This window comes from Nycticebus coucang, chromosome Y (genome assembly GCF_027406575.1).
Source record: "Nycticebus coucang isolate mNycCou1 chromosome Y, mNycCou1.pri, whole genome shotgun sequence".
Lineage (NCBI taxonomy): Eukaryota > Metazoa > Chordata > Mammalia > Primates > Lorisidae > Nycticebus > Nycticebus coucang.
Window position 1 is genome coordinate 31,316,836 of NC_069805.1, and position 22,844 is coordinate 31,339,679.

Genomic DNA, 22,844 nt, shown 5'->3' on the forward strand with positions numbered 1-22,844 from the left:
GGTCATTTGTTTTCTTTGTTCAATTAAATTCTGTATGGCTATATAAACCTTGGCCAATTTCTCCAGCTCTCTCTCTCAAATTTACCTCCAAAAGATTCTGTTCTTTTGAATCTTATTCTTAGATGGGTTTGATTTGCGCGCAGGGCAGATACTAGAAACTTGAGTTCTACCAATTTTTAGCCCAGATCTCCCTTGGGTAGATTGTTACATGCAAATGTGTTAAAGTTAAGGTCCTCAAAATAAGCCAAATATTGGGGAAAGCCTTTTAAAAGAATGCTAAATTCTGGAATAAAACTGTTAATCACAAACATTATTTTTGTTCTTAAATATATACATGTACATAAAATAAAGCCTTTATTATAATATGAATTGTAGCTTATCATATTCTAGCACTCAGCTCCAATATACTCTGGTAGAAGAATCTAATTTGAAAAAATGAAAACAACAAAATAATGGAGAAATAATGTAACCTGTTTTCTAAAATATAAACAAAATAAAACACAAACAGAAAACTCCCCCTAATTTTTAAGATCACATTTTTATTTTGTGATTGATATAATTTCAAAAAGAAAAAAATACATGCCTGACTAAACTAAAGTAAGCCTGGTCAAGACACATTTTATCTTTGAGAATCATCTGAAGAAAGATCTGGGGCTAAGATAATCACTAAAGGTCAAATGTACTGGAAAAACTAATTCTAAAGTAGGTCAAGAATTTCTTGAAAGCAGTAGACACACTTAAAAACATCCCAGCTGTCAACTGAGAATCAAGTAACAGTGTTGATCCTGAAAAAATTTCTCACTGTCACCATGAAGTGAACTCAAAAGAACTAAGAATGTGGTCAATGCCATGAAAACTCTAAACTGCTTTTAGGATTTATATTTTTCCATCCTTCTAAAGGTAGCATTTAATAAAATACTCTGGCTCTTTCTCAAATTCAATCATAATAAGACAGAGATTTCCAAATCCAATTTGCTATTATTTCTTCTCTGAGTTTTAAGAACCATTCATCCTTAGAACCAGTCTCGTTATCAGAAAAGGTATTTACCCATAAGTCCAATAAGTATTATGAATTTTTGAGGGAAAATAGCAACAGCTTGCAGCTGAGAGATGTCGCCTCTTACACCGAATTTGTGGAGAGTTAGCTTGTCTAGCATGTGTGAAGGGGCTCTTGCTGTTTTGTTTCTTGATGGAGACGAACCAAGAGGGAGCTGGAATTTGTTCAACACTTAGATTTACATCCAATATAACATTTTATCTGCAACAACCTGGAAAGTAGAAGTTACTAATTTGCATTTTACGTTTGATAAATGGATGCTCCAAAGGGCTACGTGACTTGCAAAAGGTAACTCACTTAGGAAGGTATCAGATCCCGACTCAGGCAGGACTTAAGTTTTTCTCGGCACACCTCTCTCTTTTCTCGGCACACCTCTCTCTTTTCTCGGCACACCTCACCTCTCTCTGTAAACTGACTAAACAATGCTGCTTTCTCTAGAGTAAGCGAAGGGAAGCTGGGTATAAGACACACTCGGTCATGAAGAAGTGACAAACCCTCTTACCAACGATCATTAATTTTTCTAGTGTGTGAAAAATAGTTTACACAGCCCAAAGTAGTAAACGGGTATGAGCAAAGGTAATAAGACCTTTAGTTTAACCGCGCAAATCTTCCGCCCCTCACGATCTTCTCTTGCCTGCCCTCTGATGCATCCACAGCCACACAGATACCAAATCTAAACTTGTGACTGCAGAGATAGTCAAGGGAGAAAATATTTACAAACAATTCACCTCAAACCTGTAGCCAAGGGAATCAGCTTTTACATGACAGGCCCCCTCTTTTCTGGGATCAGAACAGTGGTAAACATAGCAGTAATAATACCCACCACTCCTTTAGAGCTTACTACACACTGTGATAAGGGTGTTTCAACACTATGTTAACTCCCAAACAACCTCTGGGGTATGGGCTCCTTTTCACAGGTGTAGATGATATGGCTTAAGAGGTAAGCGGCGCAGCTGAGGTCACACAGCTGGTGATGTCAGTGTGTGCTAGAGAGCTGATCTGCCCGACACCCGAATTCGTCCACATTGATTGGTGCTTTGTCCTCTTACCCTTCCAGTGTCCCGGTCCTCTTTCACTCTCACCCTCCCAGGGATGGCCTTATTCAGGCTTTACAAGGGGTGCTACAGAAATCACACACAGGAAATTTTCTCTAACTTATGCCCTGATTATTTTCTATAATTTATACAATTTATATAATTTAAACAATTCTTTTACTTCTACTAGCATTTCCTCTAATTGAGATTAGCTTTCTTCCCACTTACCACCTTTTCAAACTCTACATAATCTAAAACGTGTTTAAAATATTTAAAAGTCTTGATAAAATCAGAGGAAAGATGTAGGCTTCACCCCCAGTCTCTCTGAAGCAATATAATTCACAAACAAAAGAAACCCACTCACAAGAGAGGCAACATTCTTTTCCTCTTCACAGCCTTATTTATCTCCTTTGGAAGACTTTCCAGGTGCTTTTGTTAGAGACACGTCTTAGTCTCTTTCCCTTTTTACTACATTAGCAGATTCTCATTTATTTTCAGTCTTGTTATCAGCATTTATTCCTGTCTTAAGAGCAGAGTTAGGAGTTCTCTGTCCCTTTAGACCTTATAAGATAGTATAAATGTAATTCTATTGAGACTTATGCCTTATTCAACTTTTTTTTTTTAACTCAGCTTGCATGTCAGAATCAAATCATTTCAGTGTTAATTGATTGGAAATACTGTATACTACTTCCAAACCAGAAGTAAAAGTTGATGCGTTCAATCTTGTTTCTAGAGACACATATCACCACATCCATGTGGGAAATTCTATTTTTAGGGAAGGTAAAAATGGAAATAGCCAGGTGAATTTCGTGGTGTGTCACTTCAATGGATGGGTGTCAGAAATGTGGAATACAGTTGTCTTTTTTCACAGAGGCTCTTGGACCCTGTTGTTCTGTGTTATGAATCTCTAAGGTAATCAAGCTAGATCCTGCCAAGTCTCACTTGATAATCTCCCTCTTACTGTCCCAGCCCTTTTGTTTATACATTCTACTCTACCCATCAGTGGAAGGATCCACAGACATGTCCCACAGTATTTTAAAATGAGAATATCGTGTGACCTCGGAAAATTTAACTGACAATGTTTAAAGCATATAACTTGGGCGAGATGTAAGCATTCCACATTTTATATCAAATCAGCACATTGTAGCTCATAAATGCATTAATACACACAGCTATGATTTAGTAAAGAATTTTTAAAAAATAAAATACAACCTCTGTTACTGACAGGAAACTTCCCTGTTTATCCCACCACTCATCTTGATCACTTCAATCACAGGATGACTTCCTTTTCACTGCTGAACATAGCCTCTCTAATTTGAGTGTAAAGGAGTTTCTAAATCACTTGCATTTCCTTTTCACCTTTGGAGAGTAAATACACTATAGAAACTTGAGAATTGCTTGTAAAATTAAAATGAAGCAAGTAATGTTTCAATGATATGACTTTGTTCTATTTTTATTTTTATTTTTTTTAACTCAATGAAATAGAAGATCTTCAGTTATATCTCAGGCACTCCTAGAAGACAGAAAACACTTAGCAGCCAAAGTGAAAAAACTGTCTTTGGTGGGAGGTTTTCAGTCACACCTTTGATATAAATCGACCAGAAAGCCTCAGGAAACAAGACCAGGGTGTTAGCTCACTGGCCTGGAATCATCTGGCTGGGGGCCGCGTGCAGCGCTTCTAAAAAGTCAAATAAGGACGGCAGGTAGTTTCTGTCCTGGAGGATCCCAGCTGGGAAAGCGGGAACCTTCTGTTGTTATGGATAATCTGATATTTCTGGCACACTTGCCAGCTAGAAAATCCATGTTAAATCCTTGCTATATAGAACAGTCATGTTTTCAGGATTACTAGGGGAAGATCAGAGCCCTAAATATTCACTAATTGGATTCCAAATAGATGATCTGATGTCTGTGACATTAGAGTACCAACATAGAGGAGGGAAAAAAATCAAATCTGTCTGCCCTTTTCTCACGTGAAAAAGAATTTCCATTTTTTCCAGATTTAGGAGAGTGTAACAGGAGTAGCAAATGTTTTTCTAATAAGCACCGATTAGCAGCACCTTAAAACGTCTTTTACACGGCTCTGGGAGCAGTTTGACCTTAGCCAGGTGTCCCGCATTCTGGAGTCTTAAAAGATTACATTTTCCCCCAAATAAGTATTCCATGTTCCTAATAGGTCAAAACATTCATCCTCTGGAGCAAATATCTTCCTGAAACCAAAACCATAAAAAGGACCCATTAAGAAAAACACACGCACACACCCCAATTTCACTAATGAATACAATCCAACAATACTCAAAATCCTAGCAAATAGAATACAGGTGTGGGACGGCGCCAGAGCCCGGGCACGCTGCGGCGGGTGACAACGGTCCCCTCGTCAGTCTCACCTCACGGGCTGCCGTGGTGACAACCGCTGCGGCTCCCCCGTTCCTCGCCGCCTTTGCCTCCAGCAGCCCCGCGTCCCGGCCAACTCTCCGCCTCCGTCAGCCGCCGCCTGCCCGACTGCGCACAACGTAACCGCGTCACGTGACCCGGCGCTGGAAGACGGCGTCCCCGCGCACGTCGGACAGGCGAGGCGCCTCATGCCAGCGCGGGCTCCACAGTGGCCCTGGGCCAGGAGGCGGTGCTCGCCGCAGCCACAGTGCCGGCCCTTCCCGGGGACCGACGCCAACGTGGTCCTCCAGAGACTGCGCGACCGGCAGTGGCTGGAGGCGGTGTTCGGGACCCCGCGACGAGCCTGCCGGGTGCTGCAGCGCACTCACGCCAGGCCCAGCTTAGGCGAAGTGCGCGCGCGGTTGCGCGCGGTACTGTGCCTGGTGCGGCGGCTGCGCGGCCTGAGCCAGGCCCTGCGGGAGGCCGAGGCGGACGGCTGCGCCTGGACCCTACTGCACGACCAAGCCGCACCGCTGCGTGCCCAGCAGGCCGAGCGACTGCAACCGCTGACCCAGGCCGCCTATCTGGACGAGGCGCGGCGGAGGCTGGAGGGTCCGGCGCCGCCAGCTGAGGCTTCGCGGGAGGGCTCGGGAACTGAAGGTCGACCGGGAGGAGGAGGCCAAACTATCGGGCCGGCAGCGCCTGGCGCTGGGGATGGATGCTGCGCCAGGAACGGTCGTCGCGCGCGGTCAGGCCGGCTGGACAGGTCCCAGACGCACAGCTCACAGCGCTGGGTCACGTGGCGCGCAGTCGGGCCGGAGGCGGCTGACTGAGGCGGAGACTTGGCTGCGACGCGGGGCTGCTGGAGGCCGAGGCGGCGAGGCACCGGGGAGCCGCAGCGGTTGTCACCACGGCAGCCGGTGAGGTGAGACTGATGTGGGGACCGTTGACAACCGCCGCAGCGCGCCGGGCGCTGGCGCCGTCCCACACCTGTATTCTATTTGCTAGGATTTTGAGTATTGTTGGATTGTATTCATTAGTGAAATTGGGGTGTGTGCGTGTGTTTTTCTTAATGGGTCCTTTTTATGGTTTTGGTTTCAGGAAGATATTTGCTCCAGAGGATGAATTGGGAGTGTTCTTTCATTCTCAATGTTTTTGAATGGATTCTGCAGCATAGGTATGAGCTCTTCTTTGAATGTTTGTTTAAATTCTGGTGTAAAATCATCTGGTCCAGGACTTTTTGTTGTCGTTATTAGAAGCTGTTTTATTTTTGCGATTACTGTGCTTGATATCGGTCTGTTCAAGAGTTCTAATTCTTCCTGGTTAGGTCTAGGTAGGTAGTATAATTCCAGGTATTAGTCCATTTCCTCCACAATGTTAAATTTCTGGGCATAGCAATTTTTGTAGCAATCAGAGATCATCTCTTGTATTTCTGCGACATCTATTGTTATTTACCCTCTTTCATTTCTCAGTGAGGTTATTAGAGATCTTACTTTTCTGTTTCTAGACTAGCCAAAGTTTTATCATTTTTTTTATTTTTATCAATTTTATTTATTTTAAGGAACCAACTCTTTGTTTTCTTAATCTCCTGAATGGTTCTTTTGTTCTCAATTTCATTTTCTTCTGGGATTGGATAGCTCTTTCTTTTCCAGTTCCTAGAAATGATGCATTAGATTGTTGATTTGTGCTTTTTAAATTATTGGCTGTGGGCATGTAATGCAATAAATTTCCCTCTTATGACTGCTTTCTCAGTATCCCAGAGGTTTTTCATCATCATTTTGTTAGACAAATCTAATGATTTTTCTCCTTTGTTTTCTCCTTGAAATAGTTGTGTTTTGCGTAAGATCATTTAGTTTTTATGATTTTGGGAATGAAAGGTTTTGTTGGAAATGAGTTCGACCTTGATTCCATAGTAATCTGTAAGCTACAAGGTATAATTTCTATTCTTTTAAATTAGGCGAGGTTTGATTTGTGTCTTAGGATGTGGTCAGTTTTGGAAAATTATTCATGAGCTAATGAGGAGAATGTGTATTTGGTAATATCGGGGTGGTATGTTTTGTAGAGTCATGTTAAAGTCGATCGTTTCTTTGCTCAGTTTGTGTTTGGAGGGTCTGTCCAGTTCTGTCAATAGGGTGTGAAGTCCCCAGAAATTATGCTGTTATAGGATATTATATTGTTCAGACTTGTTAGAGTTCATTTTGTAAATCTGGAAACATTTAATTAATTTGGGTGCATAAAGACTTAGGCTTGAGATGTCTTCTGGTATTGTTCCCTTGACAAGAAAATAGAGTACTTTATTTTTATCATTCCTTATCTTTTGTGGTTTGAAGCCCAGTGTATCTTGAAATGGTGACCCCTGCTTTCTTTTGATTTCCATCTGCCTGAAATATTGATTTCTAATCCCTCAACCTGAGTCTTGTTTTGTCCTTAGCTGTTAAATATGTTACCTGAGGACAGCATAGAGTTGGCTTGTGCTTTTGATCCAGTCATCTGGTCTGTGTCTCATCAGTGGGTAATTCAAGCCATTCACTATGGCTTGACTATGATGGATTTGTGTTTGTCTTTTGTGAAGGTTGCCACCTACATTTATCACTTGTACCATTGAGGAAGTTAGGCTATGACCTTTAATTTCTGTGTGTCTTTGCTTGTGGTACATTGTTATGTTCGATGTGTAATATTACTCTGGAATACTTCCTGGACAGGTGGTCTTATAGTGGCAAATTTCTTCAACGTTTACTTGCAAGGAAAACATTCGATGTATCCATTGAATATGGAACTTAGTTTCGTAGAATACAGAATCCTAGGCAGGGAGTTGTTGTGTTTGAGTATATTGAAAATGAGAGTCCTATCTATTCTAGCTTGTTGTTCTTCAGCTGAGAAATCTGCTGTCACTCTGATGGAATTGTCCTTGTAGGTCAACTGGTGCTTATTCCTGGTGGCCTTCAAAATTTTCTATTTCATTTTGGCCAAGTTTTTTACAATGTGTCTAGAAGATGCTCTGTTTGAATTGAGATAAACTGGGCTTTGATATTTCTCAACGGACTTTCTCTGAATCTTTGGTAATACTTAAACATTTTTCATTTATGATATCCTCCAATAGGTCTTCTGTGCCTATAATTTGTATGTTTATAAACTTTATAAAATCCCATAATTCTCTAAGATTGCTATTCTTTTACTCTCCTGGATTTGTTTGTTTGTTTTGTTTTTTGAGATAGACTGTCACTTTGTCACCTGAGGTAGAGTGCCATGGTGTCATAGCTAATAGGAACCTCAAACTCTCGGGCTCATGCAATCCTCTTGCCTCAGCCTCCCAAGTAGCTGGGACTACAGGCGCCCACCACAATGCCTATTTTTAGAGATGAGGTCTCACTCTGGCTCAGGCTGGTCTCAAACCTGTGAGCTCAAGCAATCCACCATCATTGGCCTCACAGAGTGCTAGGATTACAGGTGTGTGCCATCACACCTGACCTTTACTCTCCTCTTTTCTGCCTCATTAAATAAGCGAGTTAGCTCAAGAGCCTTGTCTTCAAGTTCTAAGATTCTTTCTTCTTCAAGGTTTATGCAGTTATTGAAATTTTCTATTGCATTTTTAAACTCCTTGAATGACTCCTTCAATACTTTGAACTCTTTTCTAATTTCATCATGTCTTTTGATTGTTTCTTGGGTCAGTTTTTTTATTTCTGTTTGGTGACTTTCCACTTGCCCTTTAATTCTCTTCATCACTTTGGACATCTATAATCTAAATTCTTTTTGTCTTTTCATCTTTGACAGCAGCTTGGTAATCCCTTGCAGGATTGGTCTATTCTAGATTTTCAAGTTGATATAATTTTTATTTGTTGGATCCTCTGCATGTGTTGTTACTTCTTGTTATTTCCTTCCCCTATTTAACTTTTCGCACTTCCTAGTTGTCCTTAAGCCTCTTTGTTTCTGTGCTTTGAGATTAAAGTTGTCTTTTGGGTGGCGCCTGTGGCTCAGTGAGTAGGGCGCCGGCCCCATATGCCGAGGGTGGCGGGTTCAAACCCGGCCCCGGCCAAACTGCAACAACAACAAAAAAAATAGCCAGGCGTTGTGGCGGGCGCCTGTAGTCCCAGCTACTCGGGAGGCTGAGGCAAGAGAATCTCGTAAGCCCGTGAGTTAGAGGTTGCTGTGAGCCGTGTGACGCCACGGCACTCTACCAAGGGCAGTACAGTGAGACTCTGTCTCTACAAAAAAAAAAAAAAGTTGTCTTTTGGTACAAGGATTAAAAAATGAAAAGGAAGGAGAGTAAAAGAATGAGAAAATGAGAGATAAAAAGAAGAAAGCTAATGATAATAATTGTAACAGGCCATGCATAGTGAAGCATACCAGCAATTATCAGTGATCTGGCGGCTCTAGGGCAGGTGTATTACCCAAAGTTAGATGATTCTGACCAGCCTTATCCAGAGTGAGACCCTACTTCCATCAAATATGGAAAAAACAAACAAACCAACAAAAACATGAACTTTAGTGAGGAACAGCTGTTGCAACTCCTCAGGAGGTCAAAGCAGGGATTTCCAAATCCAGGTGTTGAAGGCCACCATGAGCCAGACCATTGCTGCAACACTGCCATGGAGGCCTTAGAGAAATGGTCTTCCAAAAAACCAAACACAAAACACACTCAAAAGAGAGAGAGATTATCTTGATTGTTACTTAAGGGATTTATGAGAGAAAGATTAGAAAAGTAGAAAAATAAACAAAAAGAAAAAGAAATGGAGAAGAGAATAGAAATAGTATAAAGTTAAAAAAAAGGAAAAAAATCAAAAATACATGTATTGCATGGTCCGTAAGTAATGCTCCCAGATTAGGAAAAGAAAAAGAAAAAGAAAAAACCTTTTCTTCCTAATGACAATACGTGGCACTTCTTGGTTAAGAGGGGGGAAAAAAAAAAACCCAGTAGTCTGTATTCTGCATGTGTTAGAGGTGGGATGTTATCAGCTAGTTGCCAAAGAGATCCAGTCTTGTTTTCCTGATTCATTGATGTTATTCTGGGCTTGGTAGCTAACTGTATGAGAGATGAATCCCCATGGGGGTGGTAGAGGCAAATTCTTGAAGCTTATGCCAGACTATGAGGTGGGGAGGCAGGGAAGACTCTGCCATCCAAACAGTTCCCTGCAGCCACAGATGGAGCAGTGTCGTAGGCATAATCTGCTCACCTCTGCCCATGTGTCCAAGGAAGTCAGCCCTGGGGTAGCTCCAACTGCTGGAGTCAGAAGCATTAACATAATGGGGTACTGTGAGGCTGCTCCAAGCTTGGCTCCCTTGGGTGTCAGCCAGCTCAAGGTTTTAGCATTATCCACACCTGCCCTGTCAGTCTCCATAGGCAATGGGGACCAGGCTGCCAGGCCTCCCACTGAACAGGCTCCAGGACCAGATCTGCCCAGCCAGTGGCAGTAAAATGATAGCCTGGGTTCAGGCCTCTGGCTTTGTCCCTAAGAGGCAGAATATGCTCTCTCCAACCCTTGAACAAAAGGCAGCTTCTGTGCAACTGAACGTCCTGTGGGACCTATATTCCTGCTTATTTCGTATCAGTCTTCAGGCATGGATGGACAGGCCCTCTCAGAGTTCAGTTCAATTCCCAGTCCACTCCTACAGAATGCCATGGTGCGGTGTGGGGAAATCACCTGCAAAATTGATCCCCCAGGGATTCCACATGCAGGCTCTCTCTCTCCCTGTGTTGCTGCAGTCCTTTGCATCTGCTTTTCATGCGTGCCTCTCACCCTTCTTAATGTTTTGTTCCTGGTACTCCATTCTGTCTCACTGTGCCTTTGCAATGTTGTTTCTGGACAGGACAATCCAGATGGAGGCACCTAGAGACTCCGCTCATCAATTTGACTGAGATCAGCTGATGAAGAAATGTCTCTAGTCTGTCATCATGGAGCCTCCCTTTCTGCATTGTTTTTAAAATCCATCTGGGTATTTATGGACTGAAAATAGATTAGAAGATTTTTTATATTTTCACAAAAATGAATGGATTATTTTGTTTCAACGTATTACTGGTGTAAAAATATTTCATGTTACATGGATCATTTTTGTGATGCTACAGTCCTGACTATAGGTATGCCCATCACTCATACGGTATTCATAGTAACCACTAGGTTGGCTTAGTCCATTTGCCTCCTTCCCTCTACCCCTTTCTCTTGGTTGATTTCCACAGACTTTTACTTCCTTCTATGCACATGTGAGCTCATCAGTAGCTCCAATTTAATAGTGACTGTATGTGGTGTTTGTTTTTCATTCTTGAGGTATTTTACTTAGAAGGATGGTCTCTGGTGCCATACAGATTGTTGTAAAAGGTATTAATTTATCATTTTTTGTGGTTGAGTAGTACTCCATGGAATACATATACAACATTTAATTAGTCCACTCATGAATTTGTCAGCACTTGGTTTGTTTCCACATATTGGCAATAATGAATTGTGCTGCAATAATCGTTCAAATGCAGGTATCTTTTTGGTAAAATAATTTCTCTTCTTTTGGGGAAAATAACTAGTAGTGGGACTGCTGGGTCAAATTGTAGGTCTACTTTTAGTTCTTTGAGAAAACATCATTCTCATTTTCATAGAAGTTTTACAAATTTGCACTCTAACCAACAGCATACAAAAATGCCTTTCTCTCTGTGTCCATGTCAGCACCTATTGATTTGGGAATTTTAATAAATTCCATTGTAACTGGAGTAAGGTGATAATGTCATTGTGAATTTAATTTGCATTACCCTAATAGGTCATGAAATTGAATATTTTTTCACATGTTTAATAACCATTTTTTCTTATTTTGAGAATTGTCTTTTCACGTTTTTTGCCCACTTGTTTCTAAGATGGTTTGTCTTTTCCTGTTGGTTGCTTGAGTTATTTGTAAATTCTACTTACTAGTCCTTTATTGGAAGTGTCATTTGTGAATATGTCTTCCATTCTGTTGGTTGTCTATTTTGATCTGTTAATTGTGTCTGTAGCAGTGCAGATGCTTTTTAGCTGAAACAAATCCCAGTTTTGGTTTTGTCATGATTGCCTTTGGGGTCTTTTTCTTAAATTCTTTGCCTAGAATCATATTTAGAAGAGCTTTTTCTACATTTTCCTCCAGAATACTTATGATTTTGTGCCATAAATCTTTTGTATATCCTGAGTTTGAGCGGTGAGGACTAGTGGTCCTACTTCATTCTGGTGCATGTAACAATCCAATTTTCCCAGAGCCATTTATTAAATAAGGCTTCTTTTCCCCAGTTTATGTTATTGCCTGCTTTGTCAAAGATAACTTTGTTGAAGGTAGGTGGTTTTATATCTGGGTCCTCTGTTCCATTGGTGTATTTCCATATTTTTGTAGAAATACCATGCTGTTTTTGTTAAACTACAAGGCTATAGTTTCATAGTATGGCTGCAAGTGTGGCACTGGGAGTCCTACAGATTTGTTCTTTTGCTTAAGATTCAGGCTCTTTTATGGCTCCAAACAAAGTATAAAATATTTTTTTTTCTTTATCTGTGAATTATGACTTTGGCAAATTGATGGAGATTGCATTGCATTTATTAATCACTTTAGGTAGTATTGATATTTTAACATTATTGTTTCTACTGAGTCAGGATATTTGTTTATATCCTCTGCAACTTTTTTGTTCAGAGGTTTCTGCCTTAATTTCTATTGTCACCTCTGCTAAGGAAAGAGTTGGGCAGTTACTCTGCTCGTGGACTTCTGATTTCCCCTCTGAACCACAACATAGAGGTGGGACATGATTAGAAAATCACTGGGATTTCTTCTGCTAAATTCAGTCTGTAACTGAGCACCTGGTGAGCACGAGGTACACCACTGCACACCTGTAAGGCGCTCTGGAAACTTCTGGGCTGAGCCAGCAGGGCACGGTCCTTAGGACTTGGTGTCTGTGCAACATTCAGGCTTCAGTGCAGTTCGGAGTTTAGGACTTTGAAAGGCAAGTGAGCTCATTTTTATTTCATTGGGGAAATTACTTATTCTGTTCAGCCTATGGCACATGAATGGCTTTTAGTGACCTAAAAACAAATCTCTTTTGCGGATGAGGAGGGAAGGACAATTTTTCACTTATGAATCATGTGTGTACACATGCATACGCACGTTTTTGTGCATAAAATGCGATAGTGTATCTGTGTAAACGGATACACATGGGTGTATCTGGTCCGTCTCTCAGCGCGCGCACACACACATACACACATACACACACACACACACACACACACACACACACACTACCACATGCCCTAAAAAGTACTAGCTTGCCTCCTGTTAATTCAGAATTACTGATGCTTTGGAAAATGGCTGAGGGTTTAAGTGTGGACTTTAAGCAGCTTATCAAGTAAACATTTGGTAGGAGTCATAAGCTGATTAAAACATATTCTGTTTATTAAAGGAGATTCTCTTTGGTCTTAAACTAGAAAACCAGGAGTGAGCTACCACACCTGGCCCTATTTTCCTTTTTTTTAATGACAGTTTCAAGGAAAGAAAAATGTTTTCTGTGATGCAAAAAGAAAACAATTTTAGACCCTATCTCAATTACTTTACATTCTTGGAAATTACAAACAATCTTTGTTTCAACCAATTATAAAATTCCTAATAAAAGTGACAGCTGAGGGCAGCTAAGCCCCAGCTTCTACACATCATCTCACTGAGTTCTCATGATGGCCCCAGGAGGCAAGTGTTACTGTCACCCCAGTGTTACACATAGAGCTTGGTGATAACCCAGGTCCTCGGCCTGGCAGAATCAGGTCTAACTTCTACCTTGCCTGACTCCATGTTCTTAATCCCTTAGAGACTATAGTCTCATAGGCCATACAAATTAGTAAAATTTGCTTTCTGTATTCTGCATAGTTGGGTCCTAAAGTGAATAGAGGGTCTTCTCAGTATAGATTCTGGAAAAATCTGTGGTTTGACAGCCAATTCCACTGCTTTTAAAAATACAGCATCAGGCCTGGCATGGTGGCTCATGCCTGTAATCCTATCACTCTGGGAGGCCAAGGCAGGTCGTTCGCTTGAGCTCAAGCAACTTGAAACTCTTGGGCTCAAGCGGTCTCCTTGCCTCAGCCTCCCCAGTAGCTGGGACTACAGGTGCCCACTACAACGTCCAGCTATTTTTAGAGATGAGGCCTCACTCAGGCCTTACTCAGGCGACTGTGAGCTACGACACCACAGCACTCTACCAAGAGAGACAAAGTAAGACTCTGTCTCAAAAAAAAATAAGTAAAATGAAATAAAAGTATACCATCTTCTCTCATGCTGGGTGGGTTGTAAATTACGTATTTCATTAACCACTTAGTCAATCATTTGTAATCCCAGATATTAACCTTGGTTCACGTGATGGTGTACATCTTTGCTCTCTATTCTGGATTATATAATTTTGTTGCTTGGAAGAGGCAACGACTGGAAACCAAACCTTCCATATTATTGACAATCAAACTAACGGGAGACCTTAATTTTCTGCCAGCTCACTAGAGTGGTAACAAGTAGCCAAAAGGAGAATAAGAAAACTGAGCGAATCCTCAAAGAGAGTCAGGACCTGGCACGTTCATCGAGAGGCTGCAGAGGAACGTCCAAGGTAGTGTGAGCAGTGTCTGGTTTGGGGACTCTGTGCTATTCTAGAAAGAAGAGTCACATTTGCGTTCAAATGTACAGCTGTGTGTGTCTTGTGCTGGGCTTCCTGGAACCAAAAGACTGGCATATGCCACAGTTTGGGGATCTTGAAATGTCCAGGCCGTAGTGTTTGAGAATTTTAGCTTTTAAAAAATGCATGTTTCTTTTTAAATTTTCTGTATCATGGCTAATTCTCAAGCCCCATTATGGTAAAGTCAGATATCTCCCCATCCATTTGCACAAAGTAGGAGCTGATACGATTTGGGGCTTCCATTTGGTGCCAGCATTTATCCTCCACATTGGAGTAAATTTAGTCACTCCTCAGTGGGATCTAATCTGGCTTTTAGCATGCTATTTTCAATTTTCTGGCTGCTAGAATCATATTTCTGCTTTTCTTTTTGGATTATGGTAGAATGGCTTAAAAGTATAGAATCCTATGCAAGTCCGATTTTGTAGGACAAAGGTAAGAAAATTATTAAAACAAATCATATTAATAATACTATGAAGTATCAGTAGTTTCTTCATGTGCTATTAAGTTAAATAATTATTTATTAAGAACTTTTATGTGTCAACGTCTGTGCCAGGTACACACAATGGACCCTGCCCTTAGGGAGATGATGAGTACTTGGCAAGACTCACATTCAATAAACTGGTTATCCTAAGTCCCTGGCCAGGCCTGGAGGTCCAGCCCAGCTTAGGTGAACAGAACATGACTTATCAAAGAGGGCTCTAAGTTTTTCATTTATTTCTGTTCACTTTTGAGAGATTTATTATATAATTGATGATTTTCTCCATAGAAACGGTTGAAAAGGCAACAACTTTGAATCAGACTTTGTATGAAGATTTCCAGCTGCCCAGCTTGATGCTTGAGAATATGCAGCAGAACATTTCATCTTTGCTCAAAACCATACAGAAAAGGCACTTCATGCAGTTGTACCAAAATGTCACCCTGGAACTCAAGTAAGTTCCCAGGGACAGAAGCTTGGGTGTTATCTCCAAAGGAGAAGAAGGCATAATGGAAAGAACAGTGCGGCCTGGGGGTGGGATGTCAGAAGAGAGGATAAGGGTCCCTGTATTCAAGTAAGTTAGATGGGGACAGACCCCTCTAACTATATGGGACACTAGTGTTGTGGCGGAACACAGTTTCAAAAAGACTGTTGCATTCTGTTAACTGAACACAAAAGAAAAAGCCAACAAAATGTTCTGAGGGTTTTATTAATCCTGTCCCTGCCACTGAAGGACTGTCACTTCATCTCATTGTAGTTGAGAGAGTAAAGTCACGTCATACGTGAAAATTTGACCTCATCTTAAACTTCCTCAGACAGATACCTTATTTTTTTCTTTCTTTGTTATTTATTTATTTATTTGAGACAGAGTCTCACTCTGTTCATGTGGGTAGAGTGCTGTAGCATCATAGCTCACAGCAACTTCAAACTCTTGGCCTCAAGTGATTCTCTTGCCTCAGCCACATGAGTAGCTTGGACTACGGGCGCCCACCACAATGTTCAGCTATGTTAGAGATGGGGGTCTCACTGTAACTCAGGCTGGTCTCAAACTCTTGAGTTCAGGCCATCTTCCCACCTCTGCCTCCCACAGTGCTAGGATTACAGACATGAGCCACCATGCCCAACCCAAGATACCTTATTTAATGATAAGGAATGACAGATTCATGATCAGACAGTAGAGAAATATATTGGTTTTTTTTGTGTTCTTCATGTATCTATTTTAGATCTTATTACCTGTTTCATAGACCAACATCTTTATAATAAGTAGAAGTTATAAGTACGTGTAAATAGTCCTAATATTATTCTAATGATGTCAGAGTTAAAATATATATCCTTGAAAAATACTGTCAGATATGACTTGACCCAGAGATCTGGTATCTGTGAAAGGTGAGGATGTTTTATAAGGAATTTTCCGTGCAGTTCTTCCAAGTTCTCCTAACCAATTGAAGCAGAGAGTTAATGGGCTGTATTCAACCACTGCAAGAATTTGTTGTATGAAGTTTATTCACACTGCCATGAATTCAAAGTTAATTTAAATAAACAATTTGGTAGCATACTTATAAAGAAATAGGAGAAAATCTTTCCATTTCCTAATGCTTACTTTTATCATGGTAAAAATTATATCTTTTTAGCAATTTGAATTTGAAAGTTTTTATAAAATCTGTTTCTTAAGTAGATATAGAAAACCGTTTATATCATATAAATAAACTGCTGAATTCACAGCAAATCACTGATTAGCCTCCTGTTAATCTCTGATCGTATTCTGATGAAAGATTGCAGTTCCTAACATTAACACAGATTGCAGTCCTAATTTTCTAAATCCAGATTCACTGAGACTATGTATTTCGATTCCATTACTAAAATGTGTTAGGAATTTTGTGAATAAAAGTAATTTGTTAAGGATAAAGTGTAAATCTTCCATATCTGTAGCTATCTTGGAAAAATAGTTTCCATGCTTAAACAGTTATGCTGTGTCACGATTTCAGGGAGAAACATGGTGTGAATATGTAAAAATTCCTTCTGCTGTCATGTGAAAGAACAAGTTTTGCTGTTCATTTGCTTACTGTGGGGACTATTCACATTTATCAGGGCTGCTCAAGACTTACTGTCATAAATTCAGAAAGCATACCAGAAGCCACAGGAAGAGTTGGAAGTGTTGAAAGAAATAGCAAGCCGGCTCCTGGCCGAGCAGTGGACAGCTGCAGGCGGCCAGGACACTAGTGAAGGACGCAGAGGGAAAGAGCCAGGAAAGCGACCGTCTGCTGCTCGTGGCCAGCGCCAACCTGAGAGAGTTTGAGGTGAGTCTGACATGTTCCATCCTGCATAGTTAGAACTGGCAATCAAATTCTCCTGTGTCAACATCATTTTTAGCTTCTTAAAACTTTGAACCCCAACACTAACTTACCTTACTTGTATATTTTTCTTTCTTTCTGTTTTTCTTTCTTTCTTTCTTTTTCTTTTTAAACAGAGTCTCACTTTGTCACCCTCAGTAGAGTGCTGTGACATCACAGCTCATGGCAACCTCAAACTCCTGGGCTCAAATGATCCTCTTGCCTCAGTCTCCCAAATAGCTGGGACTATAGGTGCCCGGCACAATGCCCAGCTGTTTTTAGAAATGGGGTCTTTTTTTTTTTTTGAGACAGAGTCCCACTTTGTCACCCTCAGTAGAGTGTCGTGGGGTCGCAGCTCACAGCAACCTCCAACCTCCAACTTTTGGGCTTAAGTGATTCTCTTGCCACAGCCTCCCAAGTAGTTGGGACTACAGGAGCCCGCCACAATGCCCCGCTTTTTTTTTTTTTTTTCATTATAGTTGTCATTGCTGTTTTTTTTAGCTGACCAGGGCTGGGCTTGAATCTACCACCTTGGTATTTGGGGCCAGCACCCTACCCGCTGAGCCACAGGGACTAGAAATGGGGTCTTGCTCTAGCTCAGGCTAGTCTCAAACTCTTGAGCTCAGGCAATCGACCTGATTTGGCCTTCCACAGTGCTAAGATTACTAGCACAGTGAGTCACTGTGCCCTGTACCATTATATATTTCTTTTTTTTGAGACAGTCTTAACTCTGTTGACCTGGGTTGAGTGACATGACAACTGGATCAAAAAAATAGCCGGGCATTGTGGCAGGCACCTGTAGTCCCAGCTACCTGGGAAGCAAGAGAATCGCTAAGCCCAAGAGTTTGAGTTTGCTGTGAGCTGTGATGTTATAACACTCTACTGAGGGCATCATAGTGAGACTCTGTTTCCAAAGAAAAAAAAAAAGAAGGAAATTACATTAACCTTGTGTTCAAAATGTAAATGTGATTGTATATTATGAACAGAAATTTTAAAAGTGGCGGCGCCTGTGGCTCAAGGAGTAGAGCGCCGGTCCCATATGCCGTAGGTGGCGGGTTCAAACCCAGCCCCGGCCAAAAACCACAAGAAAAAAAAAAAAAAAAGAAGAAATTTTAAAAGTAAAATCTTTTACCAAACTTGAGAAGGAGGTTGAGTTGAGTCCTAGTTGGGTGTTCAGAAGGGACAGCGGGATGGCCAGGGAAGTAGAGGGAGGACAAGGAGCTCCCGATAGAATCCCATGTTTGGGGTTCATAGCCCAGAGGAGAAAGGTGACCATGATAAAGTGTGAACAGGGAGCTGGTGAGTCTGGTTAACACTGCGTGATTTAAACACAGTTCTTCATTTTATTAGCTCAAAACTGGGGATGAAATTTAAGAAGAAATATCAGTGAGAAAGTGCAATAAGCAAAGTGGAAAAAAAGACCAAGATGGCTAAAAACACACTCTTACTCTCCATCATGGATGGTGCTAAGTCTTGCTGGAAAACTTTCCATATTGCGATTCTCCATATTAAGCTATTGATTCAGTAGATGGGTCAGAAGTGATAAAGAAAGCTGTTTCCTAGGCAACTTTTTAGTAGGCTAACCTAAAAGAGAACATTTCCACCCCCTTCTCTTTAAATAGGTATTGCATCGGAACTGAGTAAATTGAGAAATACAGCAAACATTTCAAAAGAACGCTGATAAAATTACCAGGCAGACCAATGAATCACTCTCGATACATAGAGCAATTCCTGAAGGTAAGTAGAAAGGAGTTTATGGATCTAACAATGTCTTCTCCTTGTAAGAGCACCACACAGGAGCACAGGCAGGCCTGCCTCAGGCAGTCCAACCAGAGTCCCCACTGGAAAATCAGACCAAGACTGATAAAGGTTTAATCTGTAAAGGAATATGATTGAGAAGTGAAGATCACCAGGTCTTTCTTTTTAAATAACTTCAGAACATTTACACTGACATAGTAGAATATTAGAACAGAGACTTTCTAGAGACATCTTAATTGATTATTTTTGAAATGAGCTTGACATAGCACTTCGATAAAAGAAGAGGCATCCAAAAAGATGAGTAAGGAAGGAAGCCAGATTGCCCTTTACCTGCCTGAAGATAAAATCCCAGGTTTATTATACATGTAGTAAGTGGAAGAATTCTGACTTGGTCATCTTCCTTCATGAGGCAATCAAACATTCTGAAATAGGCCCACCCATCACCTTCATATTGATGGTTTGGTAATGCAGTATTCATTAGCATTTTAAGTAGAATAGTTTTTTAAGTGTAATACGAATGATTTGTGCTGCAGTTCATTATTTATACCACTTCAAACTTCTCCTTGGTTCTTCCTACGCATTTTTTGAAAGTCTTAACAAGGTGCAGAAGCTCTGCTCCCAGGTGTGCCTGCTAAGTTTCTGACATAGTCTGAGCGTGTCCAGCAGAGATGTGCTGGGAGCCCTGGAATTATCTCTTACTTTGAATCAATAGAGGATTTTCTGATCTGGAAGTGCATTTTTCCTTTCCTTTTTTTTAAAGGATAATATGGTGTAGATCTCTATATATTTTTGAGATAGAGTCTCACTCTGTTGCCTCAGGCTAGAGTGCTGTGGTATCGTAGCTCACAGCAACCTCAAACTCTTGGGCTCAAGCAGTCATTTTACCTCAGCCTCCCAAATAGCTGCATCTACAGAATCCTGCCATGATACTCATCTAAGTTTTCTATTTTTAGTAGAGATGGGGTCTTTCTCTTTGTCTGGCTCGTCTTGAACTCCTGAGTTCAAGCAATCCGCCTGCCTCAGCCTCCCAGAATGCTAGGATTACAGGTGTGAGCCAGTGTGCCTGACCTAATATTTTAATTAAACAATTTAATTACTTTTCATTTGGAGATAATTTCACACTTAAAGAAAAATTGCAAGGAGGATAAAAAGGCCATTTTGTATACCCTTTATCTGGCTTCTTCTATTGTTAATGTTTCACCTTATTTCTGATAAAACACTTTAAAAATTAATAGTGCTTTAAAAAAAATCCTTACCCAGATTTTTTAGTACAGCTGATTCCAGTTTACCTTGAATGGGTATTTAGTCTTTGTTCTGCAATTATTTCTGCATCCAGTTGATGCTGTGGGTAAAGGCCAGTCCTCTATCCTAAGTCCTTCTTGACTGCAGACTTTCTTTACAAAGCTTTCTTAACCAGATATGAATTGAGGTGGAGAATGTGTTTAATTGTGGCAACAAGGGGTGATAAAAGAAAACAAGTAAAGAAATTTAGCTTATTAATATATAAGACACCAAGCGTGGGGTTATTAGCCCATACTTTTCATGATCTCATTGTATATTGAAATCATATTCCAAAGAATTGGGATCAAAAATTATTTAATTTAGGCCAAGTGTGGTGGCTCACTCCTGTAATTCCAACACTCTGGGAGGCTGAGGCGGGTGTATGGCCTGAGCTCACAAGTTCAAGACCAGCCTGAGCCAGAGCAAGACCCCGTCTCTAAAAATAGCCGGGCATTGTGGTGGGCACGTCCCAGCTACTTGGGAGGCTGAGGCAAGAGAATCACTTGAGCCCAGGAATCTGAGGTTACTGTGAGCTAAGATGCCCCAGCACTCTACCAAGGATGACAAAGTAAGACTTGGTCTTCAAAAAAAAAAAAAAAATATATATATATATATATATTTAATTTGTCCCTGAAAGAGTATTGAATCCAAATAAGTGACTGAAGCACAAATCCCAATAAATGGAGGCTTTTCAAGCCCAAGTTGAAGACATGCCTAGGACAAACACAGACCACCTCTAGATTTGTGGCTATTTTTCCAAAGTGGAATTTGGAGTTTTCAGGATTTAAAGGGGAGTAGGGCATTAAAAAAAAGTGGGGAGGGGGCAGCTGTAGTGAGACAAAGTAGTCACATTCTTGTGACACCCAGGAATATGTACCTTTTACGCAGGACAAGGGAGCTATGAGAAGAGGGAGGGAGTGAAGGAAGCATCGGTTCCACACATGTCCCTGCTCTAGAGCAGGCCGGTTTTGAGAATGATTTCTCCAGACAAAGATCAGGATAGAAAGAAGAAAAAGTTTATTTTACTTTATGTAGACAGGAAAAATAGCCAACACAGTGAAAGACAGAGAGATATTGTTGGCTGAGATAATCAGGAATTCTGGCTTTTTCTTCAGTTGTTGTAAAGCGGGTGAAGAAGATTTATGGCTGTAGCTGAATCCGCAGGCTGCTGTGGACCCAGCATCGGCTCCGTCCCTCTTCCTAGTGGCAGGCCCCCAGCAGAGGGAAGGACAGGTTTGTCAGTGGTGGTTGTGATCTTAGTAATTCTGCTCCAGAGGTAGTGGTAGGGTGTTTTTGGTGCGTTTTTTTGTTTGTTTTTTTGAGTAGGAGCTCACACCTAAGCTGTCTGTCCAGGAGCTGTTTGAAGCTGTAAAACAGAATTTCAAAAGTAGTTTCAAGTCAATAGGTCTAAAAATGCACATTTCTTTCTTTCTGTTTAGCTCTTCCCAGATGTTGTGAAAACAGAGACACCCCCCCACCCCGTGCCTGTCAGCAAGGGAGAGCGGGAGGGGCATGGGTAATATGATTGATCCCTTACTGAGAAACTATGAGTTAGATAATTTTCTGTTATTGATATTTTTCTGTTAATTTTAGTAAGAATGTTAATTTCAGGAAGCAAGTCTGATCCTTCTTCTCTCTGGTCTTCTCCCTGTGCAGATAAACTTGTAATTCATTTTTATCACAGAATCAAACAGACTTTAGTTGTAGGGGCTGGTGGGGAGGTGACATTGAGGTTTTTATTTTCTTTTACAAAGAAGTAGTAGAGCATGTTATATGCAGGTGTATTTCCATGGAAAACAAGAAGCTCTGTAGACCATTGACCACTGCCCAAAAGAAAAAAAAGCAAAGAAGGCTCAGTTTGTATTCAACAATCAGTAAACTACCATAACATATTTTTCTGTAAAGTTGTATTTGTCACATTTTTATTCTTTTCCCTGTGTGTAATCAGCAGAGTGCTCACTTACGTATATATTTATTTTAGATGTGGGACACCAAGGAGCCAGAACTAAAGAGCTGGCCACATCTGTAAACAGGAGCGCTGTGAGCACGCTGGCAGATGTGGCAGGGGGTTGAGCTGGAAGCTGCTCGACATGTCGACTGGCCTGTCTGGGGTCAACGCCACATTGCGAGAGACAAACAAGCTCCTGCATGACTCGAACCTGACCAGTACGGCAGTGTCCTTCCTTGGAGGGTCTTTTGGGAGTTTTTATTGAGACAGAGTCTCGCTGTGTCACCATGGGTGTTAGAATGCTGTGGGGTCATAGTTCATAACAACCTCAAACTCCTGGGCTTAAGTGATCCTCTAACCTCAGATTCCTGAGTAGTTGAACTACAGGTGCCCACCATATCTCCTGTCTAATTTTTCTGGTTTTGGTAGCTAGGTCTCAACTCTTGCTCAGGCTGGTCTTGAACTCCTGAGCTCTAGCCATCCACCCGCCTCTACAGTGCTGGGATTACAGGCATGAGCCACCACGGCACCTGGCCCTTCCTCGCAGTTTTTAAATCTGCATCGTGCTCACTCAACATTCAACGGGGCCTTGCTCATAACCGTCCTTAAAAGGAAAAATGTGCTAACATATGATTAGCATTTATAAAGAAGAGCCTTGGGTAAATGCATGCTACTGGTGCATTTTTCAAATATTTACCAATAATTCACAGAATGATTATTAGGATATTCTGTTTTCCTGGTGCATTAGTGATGAACAGTTCACTATCTTGTTTCTCCCCCTCTCCTCCTTCCCTTTCACCCCTTGCCCTGTTGCATTTGCCAGCTCTGTTAGTGGAAAGAAAAAAGATGTGGAAACACAAGCCAACCTTCTATTTGATCAGTTGAAACCTTTGAAGATTTTAGAAGAGAATCTGAACAGAAACCTTTCCGAAATTAAACTGCTGATCAGCCAGGCCT

The 22,844-nt window shown here is 41.1% G+C and overlaps 1 long non-coding RNA gene across 1 annotated transcript; it reads left to right on the forward strand.

Annotated features, from left to right (window-relative positions):
* The first annotated feature begins 13,987 nt into the window (after positions 1 to 13,987).
* LOC128579129 (uncharacterized) lies at positions 13,988 to 22,024 on the forward strand. Its single transcript, XR_008378055.1, has 5 exons — positions 13,988 to 14,029; positions 14,862 to 15,024; positions 16,659 to 16,867; positions 18,523 to 18,637; positions 21,921 to 22,024. It is a non-coding gene; the product is annotated as an uncharacterized LOC128579129 (long non-coding RNA).
* Positions 22,025 to 22,844: the final 820 nt, after the last annotated feature.